We start from the raw sequence: 23,490 nt of genomic DNA on the forward strand, positions 1-23,490 counted from the left end.
AATTGAACCAGAAATGCCCCTTTGGAACCATCCCGATCTTCCATATATTCGTAAAAGACTCCGTCTTAATAATCATGATAAAAATAATTATTACCAATGGTGCGTTCGGAAAGGAGCGTATTTCATCAAGCCAGTTTCCTTAGTAGAAACAATGCTGCTGATAATATAGAACAACCTTGTCCCCTATCTCAACGTGTCATATGGATTCAATTGGAAACCGCCGAAACAATACCTAGCTCTGAAGATCGTTATAATCTTCCGAACGTCGTGTGCTTTGCTTCATTAGTGGTTTTCACTATACTGTAAGTGCTTATCAGGATATACAAAGAAGGCCACGAGGAAAAAGGTTGTCCTGCATGTATTGCAAAGAAGTAGACAACTTAATTTGCAGGTCGGATAATAGATCGGAGCATAGCTGTGAAAGAAATGTCACAATCGATAAGCTACCGTTATCGATGAACTGCATAGTTAGAATGATATTGCTAACGGGCTTTTTGGATATCGATTGAATTGTGATACTAGTTAAAGTAGTAGACACACTATACATGATACCTTGTAAGAGATGGACACACCCTTCTGTAATTCTATAGATTGTTATATTTATTTTACCTATTCATACACGTGCCCAGATTGATAAACGCCTACATGGTATGCCACCTCTCAATCAATATGGCTCATTTGCATAGGCCCATACGTTGCGTTCGATAGAAAATGCCTCCTATTTCTCTCTTTCGAAGATGTCCGTACGAGTTAGCCAGTAAAAATTACCTGTTCCCAATTGCGGTTAAGGAGTGTTACTATGTTGTTGTGTTGACACTTTAGAAGCACGCGGCAATTTTCATCAGTACCAGCATAACGTATATAATTCTTCAGTTTTAATGGGCATAACAGTTCGTTATTGTAGTACTTTTTCCTCGCGTAGTTTCTCGGCGACACGAATACGGATCAGTTGCAGCAGAACTGGACTAGATGCTTTATTTGAGGAACCGGAGTGTGGAAGGACATCGTATTCCGAGTAAGCCTCAATAATGGTTCGTAATGAAGCCTGCCTGGGTGCAAGTTTCATCTTTATCTGTAGACGTATTAGTAACAGCTGAAATAGTATATAAGTGTATTATCATCAATGTGATTACCGTGAGACAGAAAATTCTATTCAATAGAAAGTAAACAGATCCTTCACTGTTTTTGCTTTGTGTGACCTAAAAGTACAGAAGTTTGGTATCTTTCTGCATTTGCTTTTTATTTTCTTTTCGATTTATTTTATTTTCTTGACGATTGCTATTTTGCTGTTCTTCAACACGCACTTATGTCAATATGAGGTGATCATGGCGGGCAGAACTTAAGTGAAAAGGTTGGTTTCCAGCTAACTGTGTGAAGTTAACATCTCTGTAGCAATTGCATTTCCGGCGAAGTACTATGAACGATGCACAACTTGACGATTTTTCTTGTAGGTAGACAACGTATGCGACTGATAGGCTGCATTAACCTATCGGTACATCACCCACGTATCAGATCTTTTCGGGTTATAATTAAAGCAAGAAAGAGATAACCTAGAGCACAGTTAGTTGATCGAATACTACGTTTATCGCTGCATTGATGAAGTTTTTCAATGGCTGTGATGTTTTTGTTGTTTCCTCTGCATGAAAACCGTTTCGACAGGCTTTGTCTGTGCTGTTCGGTACTGGAACAAAATGAAACCCACAAGGTATCTGTCTGAATCATATATATATATATATATATATATATATATGTGCATGTTGACCCGGTAGTGGCCCATCAAGTAGACGATGTATAGGTTTTCTTTCTGTAGCTAACTGGGCGAACATAATGCTGAATATTTAATTTAACGAAATACCTTTTAAATCACTCGTACACTTGCATTGTATGGATCGTCTGGTCAGAAATCTCGCCTGGCTTGATAATTGCTACTCACGAGCATTTCCCCTTTATTCTACCTTAAGAGACACTTTAATGACACTTATGTGCTGATGGATGGTAGTAGGACAGGTCGAAAAAAGCCTTCTGTTTTGACATATTTAAAAACTATGTTAAAATAGAAGGCACACACTCAATAAGCAAATCAATAACTTGCACTTTTATATTTACCAACAAAGATAAAACCGAAAAGTTGTAATTATTCTGTCGGGTCTACGGCTGTAATATAGCTCATGGGCTTGAAAACCCGTTATATTTGTATTCTCTAGCGTACCAGGCAGAATGATCCGACCCGTTTCCCCTGTCAAATAACCTCGACTACGAACATGAACATCCTTCAGCAGCTGTTATTATCGTTAAGCTGCTGGATATAAAAATTATTTTAATAAAAGCCCTTCTTTCCTGGCTCACATTTAGAAAGCGCTCAAACGTTTTTCTAGGGCGCAAAAAATAAAACTTGGCCTCTGACCCAATCGTCAGTTTTTCTCCGTCTCTTGTCCGTACGGCGCTGGCCTATAGGCCGTGAGTTGAAGCTTGCTTGTCTCTCTGTCTCTTAGGCGTTCCATCTTATGCTTCAATTGCCTGTTCTTTCCCTCCCTTTCATCAGTCGTTAGTAATAATTATCTTGTACTCTACGTACGACAATTATACATGCTAAATTACAACTACTACAACAACGTTCGTTTATAATTAGTGGTTGATATTTATCATCTAGGGGCGGCTTTTCGGGACATGAAGTCCGTTGCGTTTCGACCTGTTTTGGTCGGCTCGGCCCGTATTGCCGGCAGATTTTTTCTTTTGAATGGTTTGTCTGATACTGACAGTCTTCGATCTCATTCCTCGCAATCGTGGCGCTTTTTCATCCACCGTTACCTCACCCACCCTTACTATAATCATCGACATATGGTCCTTGGCTCTTTTATCTATATTATCCTTTTCTCCTTAAGCTAGTCTCGCTGATTCTCCTTGTTTGGCTTAAAGATCGTCTCTTTCTTTAAGCAGAGGAAGGAACCTCAACAAGACTAGGAAAAGCTGTTCTCCTTCGTTTGCGTTTCTGACGACCTTCTTATACTCTAAGTCGTCGTCATCGTTTTTCTGCTCTAGGAACGTCGGGGTGCAGTGTCCCTCGCACCGAGACCAGTATAGTCGCATAGTATTCCAATGTCTGATTCTCGCGACAGCCAAATGGGGTCAACCGCCGTTCGTCTTGGCTCTGCCCCCCGTATTGGCCTCTGCACTTGATCTTGATACGCCGGCTGGCCCCGGCAGCAGCGACATTGCGCTGGCAAGCCCGTAGCGGTGAAGCAAAGTAAGGGTAACGGGGCGAGAATCGAGGGAGTTCTAGGAGGGGAGCAAGAAGAGGTCGGCCATATAGCTACGTGGTCCTCGCAGGGATCCATTAGAAATGTAAAAATACCACCTCCTCTCATCGTCGTTCTTTCCAGTCAGGCCTCTTCTGGGCACTAAGAATTGGCCCAACCCCGTTGAGTGGCACTAGCCGTTGCCACCATCGTCGTTTACAGCTTTCTCCTTATGCTTTTAGGAGGACGAACGGGCCGAAACAGCCATCCTAAACTCCGCCCGGATCCACTGACTGCCGGTGGTCGGAGTAGTTTCGCTATCATTGCCACTGCCGCTGTAGCCGTCAACGATGCTCGTATTGTCGACAATCAGCGGGAATGTGGGCGAACGATACTTTTATTCCGCAATTATTATACATGTATTTATTCATTCTTTAGTGAGAAAAATATTTGTAAGTGAATGATACAAGTACGGTAATCACTGCACTTTGATTACTGCAGAAACAGGATACATATCTAGAAACGTAACGTCAAAAAGGAAAAGAAGACGGCGGGTAATAATTTCGGAAACATTTGGTGTTCGCGTCTTTGTTTGTTCGCGGCGACGACAACGACATGACTAACCCATTTGAACTGCAATGAGTAATTCTCCGCTGTGAATACATCAATCCCTTTGGTTTTTGGGTCGCCTCTCAAGGAGAAAGCACAACCTAGGCGGCAACCTCGGAATGCAGAGGTAGAAAGTGAATTTCTGTTGGGTTTGAAACGTTTCTGAAATTGAACCGAAAGCGTCGACGAGAAAGAATTGCTTAAAAATGGTTCGCTTCGCTGCAGCGCTACCAGATCACGCTTCAATGATCTTTCTCCTTTTGCATCCTATGAGTCAAAACATTTTTGGAACGTATCTGTGAGTACGTGTGCGCACGCTCGCTCGGTCGCTCGCGCGCGCCTTAATTGACCTGATTTGAGTGAAGCGATGTTATCAGCCAATGGTCAGAGTTCCAAATATTATTGTTCTACAAGACCCAACGGATTTCGTCGACCCAGATGCTGGGTTAAGCTTTGTCGGTGTTCTATCGTCAGCTGAGCTCTACGTTGGCGACTGTTGGTTGTCGTTGAAAAGTTTACTTCGTATCAGAAACGTATCGCTTTCACAGGATCTGCTTCCAACTGGATACACAACAATTGGAAGTAGCTTGTGGATAATTATTTCAATTTTTTTATTTACTAAAGTTTGCTCGAAGTTATGTTATAGTGAACGCGGGTCATTTATGCATGTTTCTTCTCATCATAATGGAATCAGGTAAATGAAGCAAGTCGGGTCAGCGCAAGATCCTAGCGAATGCGTCTATTATCATGCTCAGGGCTCTTGAAATAGATATTTTCGGGTTGCATTAACCAGAGGAAGTATCGCGCATCTATATAGACCCAATCCATAGTTGGATGCACACAAAGAATAAATTGAACGAACGAATGTTCAAGCTGGCTTTACCATTCGTGTTTTAAATGTCAAATATCGTTGAAGGTTCAATGGATATATGTAAACAGATAGATGTATCAGAGTTTGTTAGCATTTAGATGTTTTATTTGGTCCAGTGACGTGGTCGCGTTTAAATATGCATATATATGATTGCATGTGTGATAATATATGTTTCCGTGAGTAACAGTCATGGCAGCGGTAACATTAGGAGCAGCATGTACGTGGATGAACTATACTCATACATACAGAACCTGAGAACGATCGAATTAACGTGCAGCAAATTTGCTAGTGGTGTCTCGTCGTCAACCTCATGGGCAACAGATCTGAGGCACGGTAGGTGAACAATATGGAGTATAGATAACTATTTTACTTTTACGATCTCGTGTAGCTGGTTGGACACCTTTCGTATCGTTCGCTTTCTCAAGTCGGAAATCTTCATGCTCATTTTGCCAGGAAGAATCTTATAGGCGGCATGATTCTAACGCGAGTAACGACCGTCAGCCGAAGCCTTAGTTTTTTTTTCTTCAAACAGTCTGATTCATAGAGCTTGGTCGAGATTGTCATTCGGCTTCTACCGTTAAAAGGCCCATCTTTAAGTTTCGGAGTCTAGACGGGTGGGTTCCGGGATTCCTGTATGCGGGGACGATTTTGGGTTGGAGGTGCCTTCAACTGCTGCTGCTGCTGGGAACGCCAGGGGCCGCGGGGAGGAGTAAAAGGGAGCAAAGCGGGCCTAAGCGCTTGAGACATTCGTCATCGTCCCTCCAGACCATGCCAATGAACGGTACTCGTGCTGCTCAGTTCTCCTTCTCGTCGGCCTTCCACAACCCTTACCCACTGCAGTGGCAACGGCAGTCGTATTCCAGGCTGTCTGCTCTGACAACGTTATTCCTCCTTCCTTAGCGAACGCGTCATGCCCAAGTCCTCCGCGAAGAGTTCGCCACGATGCCCAGCTGAGCGGGCAAGCGGCGTTGCCGGCCGCCGCCGCTGTCGACTCGCCGCGAGCTACGCAGCCGGCAACCAGGACTCAAAGCGGCTACGCCGGAGCGTTGGTGCATTCGAGCTTGGCGCATTTTTCAAACTGGAGCGAGCTACCCCATCACAACATCCCACATGCCCCAAAATAATACTACCACACATGCATTTGCCCTCAGAAGAACGGCAGCCGCGTGAAAGTCCGGCCCGCATGGGAATATGAGGATGCATGGCTGCTGAGAAGTACTGCAATACGAATATGGCTATGTGGCCGGCTGGGCGGGTGAATGGATGGGTGCCTGAATGTGTTTGTATTCTTGTGTGTGCGCGCTTCTGTGAGCGTATGCGAGCGTTTAGGCCTCCGCTTAAGTATGACTTCTGCTGTTGCTGCTGCTGTCAGACCTAGAGTCGCATAGGTAGTTGAACGTTAAGTTGTTATGGCTGATGATGTTCTTGTTGTTATATATGTTACTACTGCTGCTAGGAACTATTGGCGTGCCAGTGTCCTGCCCTGATGCCTCTGGTGGTGCATGAGCTTACTTTGTAAGCTCGGCAGGCCGGTTGTTTACGCGCTCGACTTTTCGTCGCCTGGACAGCGACGCTAAAGAAGACAGTAGCTTCTCATTGCAACAGAAGCAGTAGAAGTAATGTGGCAATGAGGATGCCGCATAGTCGCCCAAGAGGATCACCCGTTCACGCTAAGGGGTCGAGGCCAAGCGAATGTAAGTGCAATCGTTGGCTTTTCTTGCAGGATCGGCTTCAGGGCAGGACCAGTTTGTCCCATGTACGGTTATCCATGTTTCACGAACATATCACGCGCAAGTGTTGGCAGACGTTGCGGTGCCGTTGATGGCAACGTGCCAGCAGTAGCAACACTGAATGGGCGCAAAACGTGTCAGCGTCTCGATGTATGTAGATTCTCGTATAGGTGGACGCAGATCTGTAGTTGGGGGCGCACGTCCCCCTGTGTCTACATTTCTGTAAATGCTAAGCCGCAGCCTTGTTCAGCAGCGTGTACCTAATTTACACACCAATTATAACTGAGCTAGCCAACTCGGATCAGCCAGCTAACCACTTACTACTACAAATGCCTAGCTGGCTGATATGCTAATTGCAGTTGCAACAGAGAACCAATGTTATTTCTGTTTACCATTTAAGTGAAGTGAAGGAATTTTCTATATATTTGAAAGTATTTTTTCAGAATTTAACACAGAGTAAATGGGACCTATCGTTTCGACGATGTTATTATTTTGGTACGATACGACGCTTTCAGAAACGACGCGCTTCTTCTTGATAGTGTTTTCTGATGAACGGTGTGTACTTTTACCTATGTCTACTTGCGACACTGTGATAAATTAACGTTTCGAAATTGCGTCTAGCTGTTCTCTGCGGAATTATAGGAACCAACTTCATCATCACATGAACTAACACTTGTCATCTATCATCAGCATAAAATATTATACACGTTCTTCTACTACTTCTCTCTTTTGTCAGCGAAGTGTTTCGGCCCGAACCCCTTATGCCTTGTAAGGTAGACGTACAAGGTTTGATTCGCTCACTATGTATGAGCTCTAATCTAATAATACGAGAGCCGAGGTAGTTGTGCTAGATGTCTACAGCACTGATCATAGGTGTCCATCCATACATTCTTTCGTGTTATTGTTATCCAGCTATAATGTTGCCAACGTTCTTATTCGATCGTGCAATACTGAACGAGCATCGCAAGGTTGGGTTAGACGGGGACGGCTCTTCCCAAAAGGATCTGTTTTCTCTTTTATCGCTCACTGGGGTCTCCAGGGGTAAGAAGGAGACTGTTAGTGGTCTAGTCCTGGCTAAACCAGCCCTACTTACCTTAATGCATCGACCTACACACCCACTCACCCTTTTATCGATCCTTTATACAGTCAGTATCCTTTGTTTCGGTCAGCTGTCCACTCCTTTTTTACTTCTGTCCGTGCTGTCGACCTGCGTTGATGCTCTGGCCTGAATAGGCTCATGTAACCTAGAACGGAATTTGCCCCCGTAGTACTAGAGGTCTCGTTGCCACCATCGGCTATGTTCTCCTTTAGGTCGTGGCAGAATGTTTCTTCTCACCCTTCTTTTGACAGACAGCTTTTTCCCGCTTCGCATACTTCGGCTACGGTCTTTTTCATCGTTTACCACCGCCTGGAAGGCCAGATAGACCCGCCTTACTGTCCACTCAGTCAACTAATCATAGAGCGAGCAAGTCATTTGGGTATGACTTTACAATATAGTAAAGTATCAGTATTTCACCGAGTTCGGGCCGGGCGATGGCGGCGTCCAGTGTGCGACATTTGACGCTTGTGCACCGCCGAGCAAGCCGTAATTCGCGTAAGTCAAATATTAGCGCACAGAGTTTACTGATCCACGCACCCCCATAGCATGATTATATGCGTCACTGATATGAAGCTTCTGATACAGAATCATTTCTGTCGTTGCTGCTGCTGCTGTTGCCTCTTGTTTGTCAAATTCAATTGCCCGAAAGGAAGAGGAAGATCAGCTATTTAGAGCACCTCAAATCGATATAAACTTCATGTATGAAAATTGTAAAGTGGCAGGCCAGAACAATATGAACAGTAAATATTAAATGGATATGGTTATGTTCGATATGAATGGACAATAAAGTGTAGACGGACAGATATTCTGTTTCTTGGTTGATATAACGACTGAGCTAATGCTAGAACGACACAAGGAACGAAAGACGTTAGACACACGTTTACGTTGTGTGTATGTGTAGCGCATATTTTCTAGGTTAGTCGAGCCTATTATACTTGGTTTAGGACATCCGATACTCATAGTATATTGGTCTTGCCGTGTGTTCTTGTCACCTCTCTAATCACCCCGCTAGGGCCTATGAATACTTTTCGCGCGGATTTTTGATCGTATAGTTCAGATTTCCAAAATAGGACAACGTCTTCTTTTTCATTGATTCACAGTGGTCAACCTCGACTTTTCTCTCGATAACCGTTTTTCCGAACTTGTTGAATAGAAACAAGTTTGGTTTGATTTTTGTATGTTATTGCATCGTAGGGATATTATTCGAGGCGGAGATCTCACTGTTCTTGGAACCACTGCGTCAATCTGCTCCAAAAAACCGTCCGTAGTTGTCTCGCGTCTGCTCGCTGGTTACTATATGAACGCGTGACATTTGCTGTTGCCGTTGAAGAGCAGCAACGTATGAAAAAAACTATTACCTTTTGCCTCCTTCTCGCCATCGAATGGCAGTTATTAGTAGATGAAGACCTTCGTGCGTTATCTTATCCCGAGCTCCGCTTGCGTTATATGTCGACTACAGGCGTTGACTCCAGTTACAGCCGGCTGGCACCTTGCAAGCACTTCATTGCGCACTGGTTTGGGTACTTCTCTAACCTCTGTTTATTCAGTCCCTCTTACTTATCTGCCGGATGGCTAGTGCGGACCATGTAACGAACGGTTCGTTCTCTAGCTCCATAAGGACTCGTAGCAAAAGTAGGCTGCATATGCCTGTTAAACAGGTGCTACAGAGTACTAAGGCATACTAACAGGTAGCAGGGGTGCGAAGCTAACGAACCATGTAGCCGGGAAATAGCCACCAGACCCTTCGCCACACCGGTGCACCCAATGCGCAAACTTTCATTCTTTCTCAAGGAAGGCCTCTATACCGTTGGTTGCGCCCAGTGAAGCCATATAGAGGGGCGATTACGCTTCACCGTGCCCTCCACATCCTCCTCTTCCACTAGCGAACGTTTGGAGAGAGTCAAGAAAAGTCGATTTTGACTATCTCTGGAAAATACGGCCTGTTCCCCGTTCATAGAGTCGCTGCACTTGTACCTAAAGAGTCATTTGAATATTTTTCATGTCATTTATGTTTCATTGCACTGTTGAACACACATATATATATTTATGGGATACAGAGCTGACTTCCAGCGTGTTCTTATAGCCCGCGACACATTCTAAACTTGAGTAATACGTAGTGGTCTGGATTCGAGTCCGAGTGTGAACAGATTTAATTCTAAGAGCCACCCGTCTGATGGAGTAACTAACGGCAGTGCCAAAAATTCAACGATTCGAAACGGTTTGCTTGTATACCATAACCGAAAGCATTAGTTAGGACGCGACATCTGCGCGGAGCTACTCCTCTAAAATGTTTCCTCCACTGATGACTCGGTTGCATCGTATAGATATGAAAAATTATACATTAACAATATTTTTGATGACCCAATCGTCTATCGGAGACTATAATCGAACAATTGTTTCGCTCGTGCTGAGCTTGTCAAACGCTGTTTGGCGCGAACGGGCCTGAAGTCGTTTCGAAATCCTTGTGACAAAACAGTCACGACATGATGCACGCTTTCTGTGGCGTGAGATATTAGCGCCGTCAGCTAAAGGTTGGTGGCTGATAGCGCCAGCGGTGGCTGTGAAAGAACGATCTCTTAAAGCCAATACGTTTCTCATTGAGGGCTAAAGCTTCGCCAGTATTTCTGAGACTTTGAGCTACCGCCGCTGAATTTCCGCCTACCGTCCAGCATGAACTGTTTTGCGATATCTGTTATACCGTAGTGGTGGAAGCCAGCCAGCCAGCTAGCTAGCGCTAGCTGCCCCAGCATGGACCTGGTTCACACTTCATTCAGTGCTTCAATCAGATGGGTACTGAAAAAGGGCCTGCTAGTGCCAAGAAAGCCTCATAAAGAGTCTCGTGGGTAGCGAATTGGATGATAGTGCGTTGAAATTCAAACAGAATTGGGGAAGCTTGCTGGTAGTCATTTTCCACATCGTGAAAAATCTACCAAGTTCAGCAGCCATAGCGAAGAACATAGTACGCTCGTTAAGAAGCTGAATTATCGAGAGGATTCTCGTTGTGTTTTCTTTCTCTTGGTGAGCCTATTGGGTTCTGCTGTTACTGCCGCAGTTACGACTGTGGTCTGTTTTGTCACAGTAGCATCGTTCCTGCCTGTTAGCGGTAAACCTACATAAAGAGGCTTAAGGGCAATGACCGACAAAGATCACAGTCTGTTGGCCTACTGGACATAGCTTTCACGGAGTGCAAAGCTCTTTGATAGCTCTTCCTCAGGGTTCGCCGTGCCGTGCTGAAAGATGGACGCTCAGTTGGATTACTAGTTTTGTCTCGTGGAAAAGGGCAGCGGCAGGATTAGGTCGCTTCGTTGCCGCCTTCGGAGTTCTTTACGTGGGTCGCGCGCGACACCCGCATGTAGCGGTTCTTACGTGCAGAACGAGAATGACGCATGGTAGCGGACTCTGGTAAAGGACAAGTGCTTTGTGGTAACCAGAGCATACAGTGATCTACAGATAAATCTGTTATGATGACTACGATGCCACTCTAAATGTGTTTTCTCCCAGGTGAAGCAGGCAAGCCGTCTGATGCAGTGCCTAACGGTGGCGCTGGAGGCAAAACTCGATATAGCATGCACCAACACGCCACCGTGAGAATACGAGGTCGCTATAAAGCTTTGTATATATTTTAACATGGCGTTTATAACGTATATTACTGATCATGATTAAGATGCGAAGAATAAGATACAACGAAATTCAACTTTTCACATAGACGCTCAACTGGATCCATGAGAAATCATTTTCGTTTCGTCAGCACTCACCGCGTTACAAGACAGCCATGATTCTGCCCGCTAACGTACAAGACTCAATTTCCCATGTCGGTGAGAAGATAGAGGGTGTGTGCCATAAGGGGCGTCATTAGGGCATAGCATGGCCGTTGAACGTGAAACGGAATTGTGGCTTCTTTTCAAAGCTATTTTCTTGTAATGGTCCCGTTACTAGGTTTTTCATTCATTGTTAAGAGGCTCACAGAGTGAACCGGTCTCCACGGGAGCTCAAAGGGGCCAAGTGTCAATAGGCTAATGCGGGCGGGCCCAGCCACCCCTCTTTCGTTCAATATAGAATGAATAGCAAGTGAGGGTGGCATTGGGATTGAACGGTTGCTGCTTTTTTCTGCTACTGGACAGCTAAAGGCTTTACCTCCACCGAGAGAAAAGCGGGAGGGTAAATGCCTAAAACCAGAGGCGTTATGCCAGAAGCATGAACGATTCGTGAGGCTATGACGCCGTTCTCAACTCCTATAAAAGGCGGGCTTCACAACGAAGTAGGAAAGGGCACAATAAACATTGCGCACCATACATGCGTACCCTTGAAGCTTAAAAAAATAGCTGACAACCTCGGATCTGGCAAATCGACACAGAGCGAGTTGCCGGATTCGCCGGAGCTTCCTTGCCCAGCATTCGCTTTCTTCTCAAACTCGTAACGGCTCTGCCCCATCGAATCGCGGGCACAGATGTGGAAAATAGAGGCTAGGCCATCAAAGGAGACCTGTTTGGAAAATTGGGTGGGAGTTGCTGCAGACGGAGACGAACCAACCGATAGGAATATACGTTTTGCGGAACCGCAATACAACAGTAGCATCAGTCGTCGAGATGGTTACGAACGTTTCTTGGAGTCTGTGCAATATACTGCTGCTTTGAAAATTCTCCTCTTTGTTCAAGTCCACCTTTATACGTTTCCTTCAATCCGGCCCCATCGCCGTCGCTATCCCCACTCAGAGAATTAGTATGCAGACTCGTAGGTAGTTGCAGTAAGAGCCGGTGTAGATTAATCGAAAGTCGATAATGAAATATGTGCGTTGCGGTTTCTAGCGATAATGTTAAACTGAGAGCACGGCATCGACCCACACATGTGGGTGTGCCCCACAAAGCCAAGGGTTGTTATCCCTTCAGTGGAGTAGTGGGCGGCGAGAGGTAAAATTAGAGCGATGCGCTCCGTCTTCAACTCACTGGTGGCAATCCTGTAGCATAAGCAGCAGCAGTACGGGCAGAGCCATATCATAGGTAGGCTAGCTACTGCTTTGTGAAGTCTACCGGCACTGCAGGCGGTACTGCAAATTTGTAGGAAGTGGAAATCAATTTAGTTTAGAGCTATTTAAAGACTTCAGTTTCCCCAGCTCATAGTAAAGTTTTCTCAGCTAACTCTGCCGTTCTCTCGCCGTTTACTCTCGTTCAGTCTATATCAGGGTCCAACGTCAGTTCCAGGCGAGCGGTTCCAAAGAGTCTATCTTTGTGGCCTAGTAACGATGTGTTCCGCGCATGTACTGCTGACCAGACATGTTCCTGCTGACAGCACACATGGGGACGAGAACGTATGGACATCTCCTGCAGCCACCGGCAGGTGGCCGACGCGAGATCTAGTCCCTGATATAATTTATTATGAGCTACGAAGCTTTACTGGTTCAACACGTCTGAAGTAGTGGCACGGCATCCAGCCGCCAGTGACGCTGATCTGATGAACTGACAGCCAGCAGCTGATGCAATCTTGATTAGAAAAAGAGCTCTCTTTTGAGGTGCAGGGCATAAAACAGCGCAGTGTTGTGCTTTTGCTGCATTAAGAGACAGAACGGAAGGCACAGGACGTTCTGCGTCATCTCTCGGCTTCACCTAAAGGATTTTGCTTGGTCACCAAAAGCCATTAGCTAAGCAAGGAAGACATAGCATACACGTTGATCTACTTGCATAACTTTATCTGAGTCATCGCATTGAAAGTATAAGTTGTTCAGAGGCGCGACGAAGATCCAACAACTGCAAGACTGAACTGTTTGGGGTTCTTGAGAGCGTTGACCTAGTAGCCGACTTAGCAAAAGCTGGCAAACCAGATCGACGAAAAACGCGTGAAGCTTGTGTGACCGTCTACGCTGCCCGTACCAGGCTTAAGAGGCCTTATGCCTTATGACTGTCGGAGAAGCTCGCATGTTATCCTTTATACGACACAATATCAACGAAAATCAGGGTGGCATTTTGTATAATATAGTGCATGTTGATCGTGTTTGGAAATTATCAGATGCGCTTATGAAAAGCTCTTACAATTCCTTTTATGAGAGCAGATAAGTTACCAGCTCGACATCCTGAGCAGTTTTGTCCTGCTTCAGATTCAGCCTATTTCGACGGACTTTGTGGGATGGAAGGGCAAAAATGTAGACTTTCTGGGTCTAATTTTTGCTGTGTACTGGGGTCTTATTTACCGAGGACTACTCGCCGCTTTCGTCTGACTGTTTATAGAAAACAACCCCGCTATCGAACTAAAAAAATTCTGTTATAATGCAAGCCGGATTCACTGAGTACCGTACTAAAATTGCGTGCTAGTTTGTAACGAGTGTTACCTAGTTGACCAGTTTCTGAGATGACTAGCGTTCGTTCTTCAACAGCAACTTTTGACCCAGCAACGACTTGCTAGAACCTCAATTGCCCTCAATTATACAACGTTTCACTACAAATTAAACGTTCTCCCCATTGAATCCGTTGGACAATGAATGGAAAAAGGGCACGCCACTCGTCGATATTACCAGACAGTAGCCTGGTTGTGTTGGGTAGCTTTAGCCGCCTTGATAAGATTCTATTCTAGCGTTTTCTGACACAATGTGAGACTACGAGCGCGACCACACTTATACTACCATATATGAGAACCCCGTCGCTGTTCTATTTGCACTTTGAGCTTAGTTTAAGGCTACAGTTTGGCAGCCTGTAAGCCCTTGGCACTAGGTCTGTCTGACATGAGTAGGAAACAACCGTCCATTCCAGCAAAGATATTAACGAGGAAGAAGCGGCTGAGCAGAGAGAGCCATATTAGCTAGCCACCACACGCATGTAAGACTACTATAGCTACTGGGCCCAGTGCTGCTTGCTGATGGTTTCTAAATTTGGCTTTTTCGCTTTTCGGCCTGCTATAAGGGTTATAAGGTCTAAACTATGTTGACTCGTCAATGGTAGTTACAGCGAATACTCAGCGTTATAGGCCAACCTAAAATTTCCTGGCTGGTCCTTGTTCTCCTACCGCTACGCTTCGCAGAGCGTTCCGCTTTGTAACGCGTGTTTGTAAGTGTACGTGAGTGTTCAAGCCGTGGGTGCAAGTCAAAAGCAGCATTTCAAACAGAATGTTTCCTCTTAGCTAAAGCACCTTTAAGAACGAGTTAGAACGATTAACAAGGATGAACGAAATGCTCCGCTTTCTACCATTGAACTGAATTCAGAGATAGGAGAAGCTAGGGCAATGGAACCAGTTGCTGGGTGGAGGCTATTACTCAGACGATTATGGCAGGCGCCCACCCTGTGGCCGATACTACTGCATTGTTCCGGTAGGGCCTAACGATCTGTAGCTGGTGAGGCTGTTGGTCTCATTTCGGCTACTGCTGCTGCTGTGGACCGTATTTGTTAATTCAGCAAAGCCGTCTTGATTATAGATATTATTTCTGCTTTTCTCGTCCGCCCAGAGTGCTTACTACCCTCCTTTACGATACGTTTTTCTCCATTGGTCAGGAAAAGTTGTGGGTTCGCCTTTTTCTTGGGAAGGTTTCCTCGGCCGCGGGCTAAACGTAGTGAGTTGCATTGTCGTGGGCTAAGCGACCAAACAGGGGGTCACTAACAGAAACAGGAAAGCAGCCAAACCGCTGAACACGATTTTTGTTTGGCCAGGATAAACCAGAGTAGTCGTCGGTAAGCGGAAGCGGTCGGTCTTAACAATGTCTCTAAGTTACGGTGGCAAATTACCAATGGTCGACACAGGCAGCACAAAAGAGCAGAACGGAATGATATGATACAATGAGACACACTGGTGAGAACTAAATAGCCGCTTAACCAAGACAAAACGGGGCAAGTTCGTTTCTCTAAGTCAGGTCTGGCCTTTAAGACATGAGCGAGCTTGGACAACCGTCGAACCAAGCTCGCGGCAGGAGAGAAGGAGGAAGTTGGCACTACTTACTCGAGCAAGAGGCGGGGCAGAACTGCAGCTATTATGCGTGTATATACTTATATCTAAGTAGAAGTGTGTATCTATCGAGTTCTCGGGGGTGTACCTTTGCTCGCAGAGCAACTAACGATTAGAATTGACGACAATAGAAAACCAACCGTTATTTGTATCGAGTGCGATGTGTTACATCAGTTTCATTTGACATCCTGAAGCGTCGGTTGTTCGTTACGAGGATAACCGACTGTAGGCAATGAGGTTCCAGCCTGTCACCGTACCTACTGAATATAGTGAATTCCGATTAAATATATAAGTTGCGTTATTTCCGAAGGAACACCAGCGACCTTTCCTAAGGAACTAGCCTAGCGAACCGTAGCTAATTTCAAATTCCGCAGGTTTCTGATTGATGATAATAACGCGGCTTTTTCTCCTATTATCTTGGCCAGGAGGAGGAATGGTATTAAGAAGTAATTGCCAAATGGCTTAACAGGAGGAGGGAAGGACCAACAAGCCTAGAGAAAAGCCCCTTTCTCTCCATTTACTTATCCCCATCTCCTACTTTTTCTCCAGTGTGAAGTGCGCAAAGCGGACAATTTCATCGTCTGCATTCATGTACGCTGTCATTTTCGAAGAATGTACAGCACTACTATGATGCTGTCTTTTGGAGGGAAAGTAAATGGGGTGGCAGCGGCGCAAAGCCTTAAGCCTTCGAGCAAGTTCTTTGAAATTCTGCTGGTTCCGTAATACTTTATAGTGCGCGCCTTCGTTCTACGCTGCGTCTCGTTAAATTGTTTACTCCTAGCCGGCAGCATCTGTCTGCCTTCCTATCCATCTGTCCTGCTCAAGGCGACGTTGAAGGGCTTTTTCTAGAAGTTTCATCGTTCGTGGAAAAATTATCGTTCAAGCGTCGGAACTGAACCAACCGTCTCTAGCTTCTGTTCCACGTAGCTTCTTCCATCGCTCGGGTGGTCGCTTGGTCGGCCTCATCTTTGCAAAACTAACATATCATTTTCCGGTATTACTACCAGTACTGCGCTTAGCCTGTGCCGACTTCCACGCAACCGCGCGACTATGCATTTGTTTTATGGTGTATAAGGTCGTCTGCGTGACTCTTTCACACTTCCCGGCGGCCCTTGAAACCCGCCAGTAAGTCGAAAGGTTCGACATTCGACGGCATACCTAGTAACATACATACACAGACGTAAAGAGAGCGCCCTCGGGGTGATCACAGCTAAGCCGTCTAGGCGGCAGACGAAGGCACTAAAAGAACAACAACGACAAAGGCGAAACTAGCAGGGAATAAGTTTATTCCAAGTCTGCATCAGCTCCTAGGTCCCATACACCCAAGTTTGAAACGAATGTGGCAGCAATGGCAAATAAAAAAACAAGAATATCACTTCACTTTCGCTGCCGACGGTGGCCGCTGACGGCCGCCGCTTTTCATTAAGCTCCATTAGAACATCAACAGTAGCAGCACGGAACCTTCGTTATTTCAACTAGAGACTGCTGCTGATGATGTTAAATTATTGTACCGGAAACTAGGACTTTTCCATGATGCAGCAGCAAAGAAAATGTGAAAGTGGCGGAAGAGTTCTGAGCAGAAGCAGAAGTTGCGTATTGTTCATAGGTTACAAGTACAACCAAGTCTCGGTAGCCGCAGCTAAGGTAAGGCAATGCAAGTCAGACTACACTGTAGGCGCAGGCACTTAGTTAACTGGTTGTTTGCACACCTGCGAGGGTAAGGCAGCTTGTCGAATTTATTCTGACACTTCGTCCACCCTCCACCCGCCCGAGGACTGAAAGTTGGAAAATAATCAGAGTTTTCATCGACTCCACCGTGCTTCATTTCGCCCGAACAATCTTTGTTTTTTTTTTTTGCTACAATCCACTTCACATCACTAATGTTCGCGGTATAGTCCGTGAATGTGGTTGCGTTTATGACATGTGAGACCATCGGTATTATACGAGCCGAGAAACGATGTTCGTCTAGCCTTTAAGCCGTCATTATGGGTCGTACCAGTCAAATTGCCCAGATTTAATGCGAAATAGTTGCTGGTGGCCTTCTCGTTCCTAGTCGTATGGTCCTTTAAAGCAGAACTTATTCATATCCCGGACTTGTAATTTGAGTTGCAGCTCCTAAAGCAAAAAGGCCAAACTACACATGAGACAAACTTCTACATACAATACGTGATCGTAGGAGTACGAAGGCTCCCACCACCATGTATGTGTGTGTGCTAGGGAACACTTCGAAGTACTGCACAGGTCTGATCGTATATGACGAGGGTACCCGTTTGCTCTCTCTGTGTCATCGCGCGTCGCCCACCAATGCGTTGGTTCGAGTAACACCCACCGTTCCAAGCATATCGACTAATACACTGAGACCTCGTCATACAGACTAATGCATCGACTACCGGTCGGCTCATGGTAACTGGGGGATACCTGCATGCACCAAGATTCGGTCGAATTGCTCTCGTGTATCCGACGTTTGCCCAGAAGACTTTACATCGAGGGGGAGAACCCAAGGCAATGGAACAATAAAGGAGTAATGACTAAAACCCATTTTCAAACGAGCTGCACAAGCATAAACGAAAGTTTCCACAGAAAACAGGCACCAAGCTAGGCAGGCGCAGTAACGGTGTAGTGTCCTTGTTTTGTGTTGTGTATATAGCTTTGCCAATTTGCCTCTTGCTCCTTCAAGCCGGCAGTGCAGCCCGACTCACCCGAGAGAAGTCGGCTGGCGCAGCAGACATCCACGTAAGCCCCATCACGTATTTATATGGCTGCCTTTGCTGTGCGCGATCGTTCATAACGATCCTTCGTTTGTCACTAATTCCTCATTTGGCGTAGGCTCACGTACTTTTCTTGCACCGCCAGCGGCAAGCGGTGCGGCAAATCTTGGTCCTCTATAGCCGCTCGTTCGGAATCTTCAAGACGACGAGAGCGACTGAGCCTGGCCCACGTCAGAATGCCGGTCCTGCTACTGTAAGCCCATGCCGCCTATGCCACTGCGACAATCGGTGGCCACATATCGTTTTTTTTCTATGGCGCTGGCTATTCGTAGTTGAAACAACAGAAGGAACGATGCCCGCCGAATTCAAAAGTCAAAATTCAAATTACGCTGTTTTCCTCCAGTTTTCCGTGCATCTTTGTGCCCTGAGCGGAAAAGAGTGTCATTTCGACTCGTTCTTGGTACCCAGCTCTTCCCATTCTACACCAATGACGATTGCTGCAAGTGCTGGGCTCGTTCAACTGAGACAGCATTTGTGGGTTTGCGTGTGGCCACCATAGAGGCTGCGAGAATATTATCGGAACAGCTTGATACAGAAGTCTACCGCTACTTGGGCAAAGAGGGCTCCGAAGCGAGCCAAAGGATGCGTTTATCCAGTGAGAGTTTACGCTCTCGGTTTTTCAGTTCTCGGCTTTCCCTCCCCATCTGAGCTCCCTCTATGGAAAGGAATTCCCTGTGGGAAATATATCTATTTAACGAAGTCACTTCACGATAACACCAAAACCAGTTTTGAATGAGAAAAGACAAATTAACTCGTTGTCTGCTACGATCCCAGGGCCCGTTCGCCGAATGCACCACGGACAGATTCAGCCAATGCCAATGTTGGGCCGACCGCAAGCACTAGCAGATGATGAAAAAAGGTGATTGGAAATAGAGGGTTGGAGGTTTAGAGATTGCGTGAGCGGAACGTAATGTAGACACATACTTCAATAGCCCAACCAGAAGCATCGCGTTCAGGCAATAATATAGCGCACTGTGGAAATTCAAAATCATACTACCACTGTCCTCCACCGATGAAGATTTTTCCGGGTGAGAACTGTGACGAAGATCTCACGTTTTGTCTAGGTGAAAGCGACAGTATGGGATTTGTGGAGAGAAAGCCGTTCAGATCGTTGTAGGGATAGCATAAGAAAATGTGTTTGTCCTATGATGTAATGAAGATTACGGAGTAACGACACGTTACACGTATCGTTCCTATCGTAGCTTATAGTACGTGACTCGACATATAGTACGTAGTCCGACATCGTAATGTGCACAGGATGTTTCAAAAAGCGGGCTCAATAGTTCACAATAAACGAAGTATTTCCTTAGAGGGCAATTGAATTTGGAGCTTTTAAATGAACCTGCTTGAAGACTTCATTACATTAATTAGCGTCACTTCGATAATTAAATTAAACAACTGCTGAAACAAACTCTATTCAATGATGATAAGAACGTATATTTTTTTTGACACCATCGAAACTTAATGATCTTGTAGTTAGCTTATTTGCTGATCTTCCAATCTTTAGCGAGTCTTGAAATCACAGGTTGAGCACGAGACACGCTTGACACCGATGAAAAAACGATATGTTCCCTAAGACAGCAGCTGCCTTAGAAACTAACCTTACAATCAAACCCATTTGCCGTCAACTGGTCAAGTAAACTTCGGCGTCACCGTGCGTTTGTTCCTATTTAAAGGCGGGAGTATCACTTTGGTACCAAGCGGGTGTCATTTCTAGTGATGACTATTTCGCGTACGATACCCAGAGGCATAATAGTATGCCTCAAATTGATCGCTTGTCGAATCTACTAGCAAATATAATTGTGTTCTAAAATTATAACTCGAGTTAACTGACGTTTCTTCAACTTATCTTGCTACCTTGCTAGGTATTTAGGTGCCACAAGATAAAAGAGCAGAGTGTTAACTTTATGCAGACACTCAGACCGCTGATCGTATCGGAAAGTTCTTTCCAGCGGTGTTAGCTTCAGACAAGAATACCAATAAAGGCTAGTTAAGATATTTTATTACTACAGTTATTACTATTGGTATTACGAATCAACTGAACATGAGGTATTGGTTTTTACTTCCTGAGTAGAGTTAGCGTCGCTCACATAATTACATATTTACTAAAATTATACCCAGTGAATAACTTTTTAACTTTAACGACCCGCTAGTCTCCTCATTCGAAAAAAGTACTTCATTTACTGTCTTCTACTACCCCGCTCTTTTGACAAGACAACTTTACTCCTCTCATTGCTTTCCGATCGACCATAGAAAACCATGGAAGGACAGCTACGCGAGAAAATGACGAATCATGAACACTCTATTCATAGCGACCGTTCATCGTCCGCCTTTTCGTCTATTCCGAAGAAATGATCGAGGTCAAGAAGACCGCACATTGTACGACAAAGAAATGAGAACAAGAAGCAGCTCTGCCCATCGGTCCATAAGCTTCACTTCCTGCCTTTTGCTACTGCTACTGCCGCCCTTACCGAACTAGGCTCGAACGAGAGGTTGGTCCACGTCGCGCACCCTCGTCAGTCCAGCAGGTCCATCAAGTGCATCCTTCAAAAGTCGTAGCGTCGGCTCCCTAGAGTGCAGGCTTAGTTGTTGGGAAGCACCTCTTGAACAGACTTGACGACGATTGAAGAAAGGCAGAAGATACAGTGCTGGGAGAGATGCCGCTAGCAGGACAACAGCAAAGCCGTAAATATAGTGGGTGTTAGCAAATTCCTTCTACCAGCCAATGACGACAACGAAGGTTTTTGGCCCAATTCACTGACGGACAAACGCCTAAAGCCGACGTGGATAAGAAAGAGACCTGACAGACCAAACGGTGTAACGAATTATATTATAGGCTTAGCCAAATTCTTTTATGAATTCTTCCAGCATTCGACTGCGCTATTCAACAGAGTAGGATCGGCACGCATGATACGTACCAGTTGAAACCGCCGCGTTTTCGTTGCAATACGAATGTTGAATAGACGCGTACATAAATGTAAAGGCGCACACGCTCGTCCACCAAACGTTGCTTCCACGCGAGGATAAAGCAGATCCTCGAAGTGAGACAGCTGTTGGAAATGCAACTTCAAAAGACTCCTAACGCCATCAGCCGATAGATACTAACGCCGATAGAAGAGTATTATAGGAGATTCGAACCCGCTCGCAGCCGACGACTTTGGGAGGAATAATATGACAAAAAAAGTTAAAACCGCTTGAACAGTGAACCTGCTGCTCGGCAGCCAGGGTAGACCGACAAAGTGTACTCAAAGGACATCGAAAGAATGTAAGGACCCGCTTGCCTTTGGTCGTAGTCGGTTTGCTCAGGAGGGGGGGGGGGGGGGTTGGACAATGGTGTGGCAATATCTGGACGCCGAGGCCGTATCAAGCATATCTCTGTCACAAAAACAGATCTCAGTCTGAGAGAACGAAGGGTATTGCCTTCGATAATAGCTGACAAAAATGGTTTCTGTTCTCGTCTTCAGCATAAGCCGCCATTTCTGTTCTGGCTGTCCACCAAATGTCAGTAACGTTGGGTCAACGTTATGAAAAAAGATTTTACTAGCACATACGTGTATATACTATTTGAACCATATTTTGTAGATAGGCCCTTAAGTAGAACTGCGATTAGATCAATGAAGGGTAATAATAAACTCGAGACGTATCATCTAGCCTAGTAGACGTGCAATAGTGAACTAGACCCTGTCAATAACTTGCTCGCTTCAGACTCCGCGAATACTTTTGTGACTTTATTATTTAAAACACTCTGCGTACTGATAGTAGCACGTTGTCAGCCCACAGGAGCAAAGTCTTCTAAACATTGAACTACATCCTAACCACTCGAATCTCCAAAATCCGTCTGAAATTTCAAGGCTACCTTCATGTAGCGTTCTAGAATCTTTCAATAACTATTATCACACGTGTTGTCTCTTCCCACCGGAACAGCCTTTGTAACTTAGCAGCCTTTCTCAATTCAATTTGTTCGGTTTGTCGCGCACAAAATTGCCCTATCCTGCCTTCCTTCGCTCCGGGGCAAGCTTTCCTTCGTTAATATGACCCAGCTCGTGACAGTCGTGATGCGGGATCACGTAGGGAAGCGATGCGATCCACTCTCATGCCAAGGAAATCACTTAAAGGTTGCGCTATTTGCCTGCCGGCTCGTCTTCACCTTCTGACTGTCGAATACCTTCTTTCGGAATACTGGTATCCCTTAGCGCACCTCCTTGTACGATTCCGAAAAGAATTATTGGCCAAGACGACGTTGTAGATCTCCAGCGCTGTGACAGTAGGACGCGAAGTCTCATTGTCTACTATCAGAAAACTAGCCTCATTTTACATCTTTCATTGTCTCATCATGCAAGTAGAATGCAGTTTATTTTACTGATATATATGCTATTGGCATGAAGTGTAACCTCTAAGTAGGATTCTATTAGCCGTAACAGAGGGTTACAGTCGTGCAGTACCATGGCATCAACGACATTTGCTACACGGTAACTATGATAAGTCAAACAATGGTTCAGTGCATACGCCTCAATCAGAAAGCTAATGTCTGATACTTTTACGGTCCGAAACACCGTCTTGTGCACGTTCACTATTAACGTTTGGAACGACGTTAAAATCAGAAGGACACAATCCGCATGTCGCAGCTCACACATGAACGGATGCTGGCAGTTTCCGCAATACTTCATCCGAAGACGTCCAACATAGTCAATTGTAATTAATATACTATATTATTACTAATGCACATTTATGCAACCGTAACAATTACTCAAGCTTCAGCTTCTTATCTTTTTCGAGTAATTTACGTGTTTGCGATTCGATGGCTACGTTACGCAGCACAAGGACCTATGCGAAAAAACGTACTGTTATTATTGAACAATCGATAGCACATCGACACGATGAAAGATACGGAACCGTGCAAATTCCTAGTATTAGCTCAATTTCATTATTACTACAATCGTCTTCCGTTGTTTTTTTTTTTTTTATCGTAATCATTAACGGAATGTAACTTGCGATTTTTTTGCCCCAATTTTCCATACCACAATATACCACATAATCCAGTGGCAATTTTGCATCCCGAGTTCTATCTTTATATCTATGTATATAAATATCCGTAAACAGCTATACCTATACGCTCGATCAGTCCCTATGGTTTCATATTATTACTCAGTTATCAAAGAAAAACATTAATCGTCTTACTTTTATTTGTTTGAATCTGAAATTTTTTTTCAATGCGGTGATTCGCCGAATTGGAACATCGGCCAGATTTTGGTCGTTT

The 23,490-nt window shown here is 45.1% G+C and overlaps 2 long non-coding RNA genes across 2 annotated transcripts in view; both read right to left on the reverse strand.

The window, feature by feature from the left end:
* LOC111262909 (uncharacterized) overlaps positions 1 to 23,490 on the reverse strand; it is a 61,887-nt gene that overhangs the window by 30,581 nt on the left and 7,816 nt on the right. The window lies entirely within an intron of this gene.
* On the reverse strand, positions 624 to 19,623 carry LOC147753139 (uncharacterized). The gene is made up of 2 exons (XR_015312085.1): positions 18,165 to 19,623; positions 624 to 1,093 (listed from the first exon to the last, which is right to left on the reverse strand). It is a non-coding gene; the product is annotated as an uncharacterized LOC147753139 (long non-coding RNA).

Source organism: Varroa jacobsoni, unplaced genomic scaffold, assembly GCF_002532875.2.
Source record: "Varroa jacobsoni isolate VJ856 unplaced genomic scaffold, vjacob_1.0 scaffold_713, whole genome shotgun sequence".
NCBI classification, from domain to species: domain Eukaryota; kingdom Metazoa; phylum Arthropoda; class Arachnida; order Mesostigmata; family Varroidae; genus Varroa; species Varroa jacobsoni.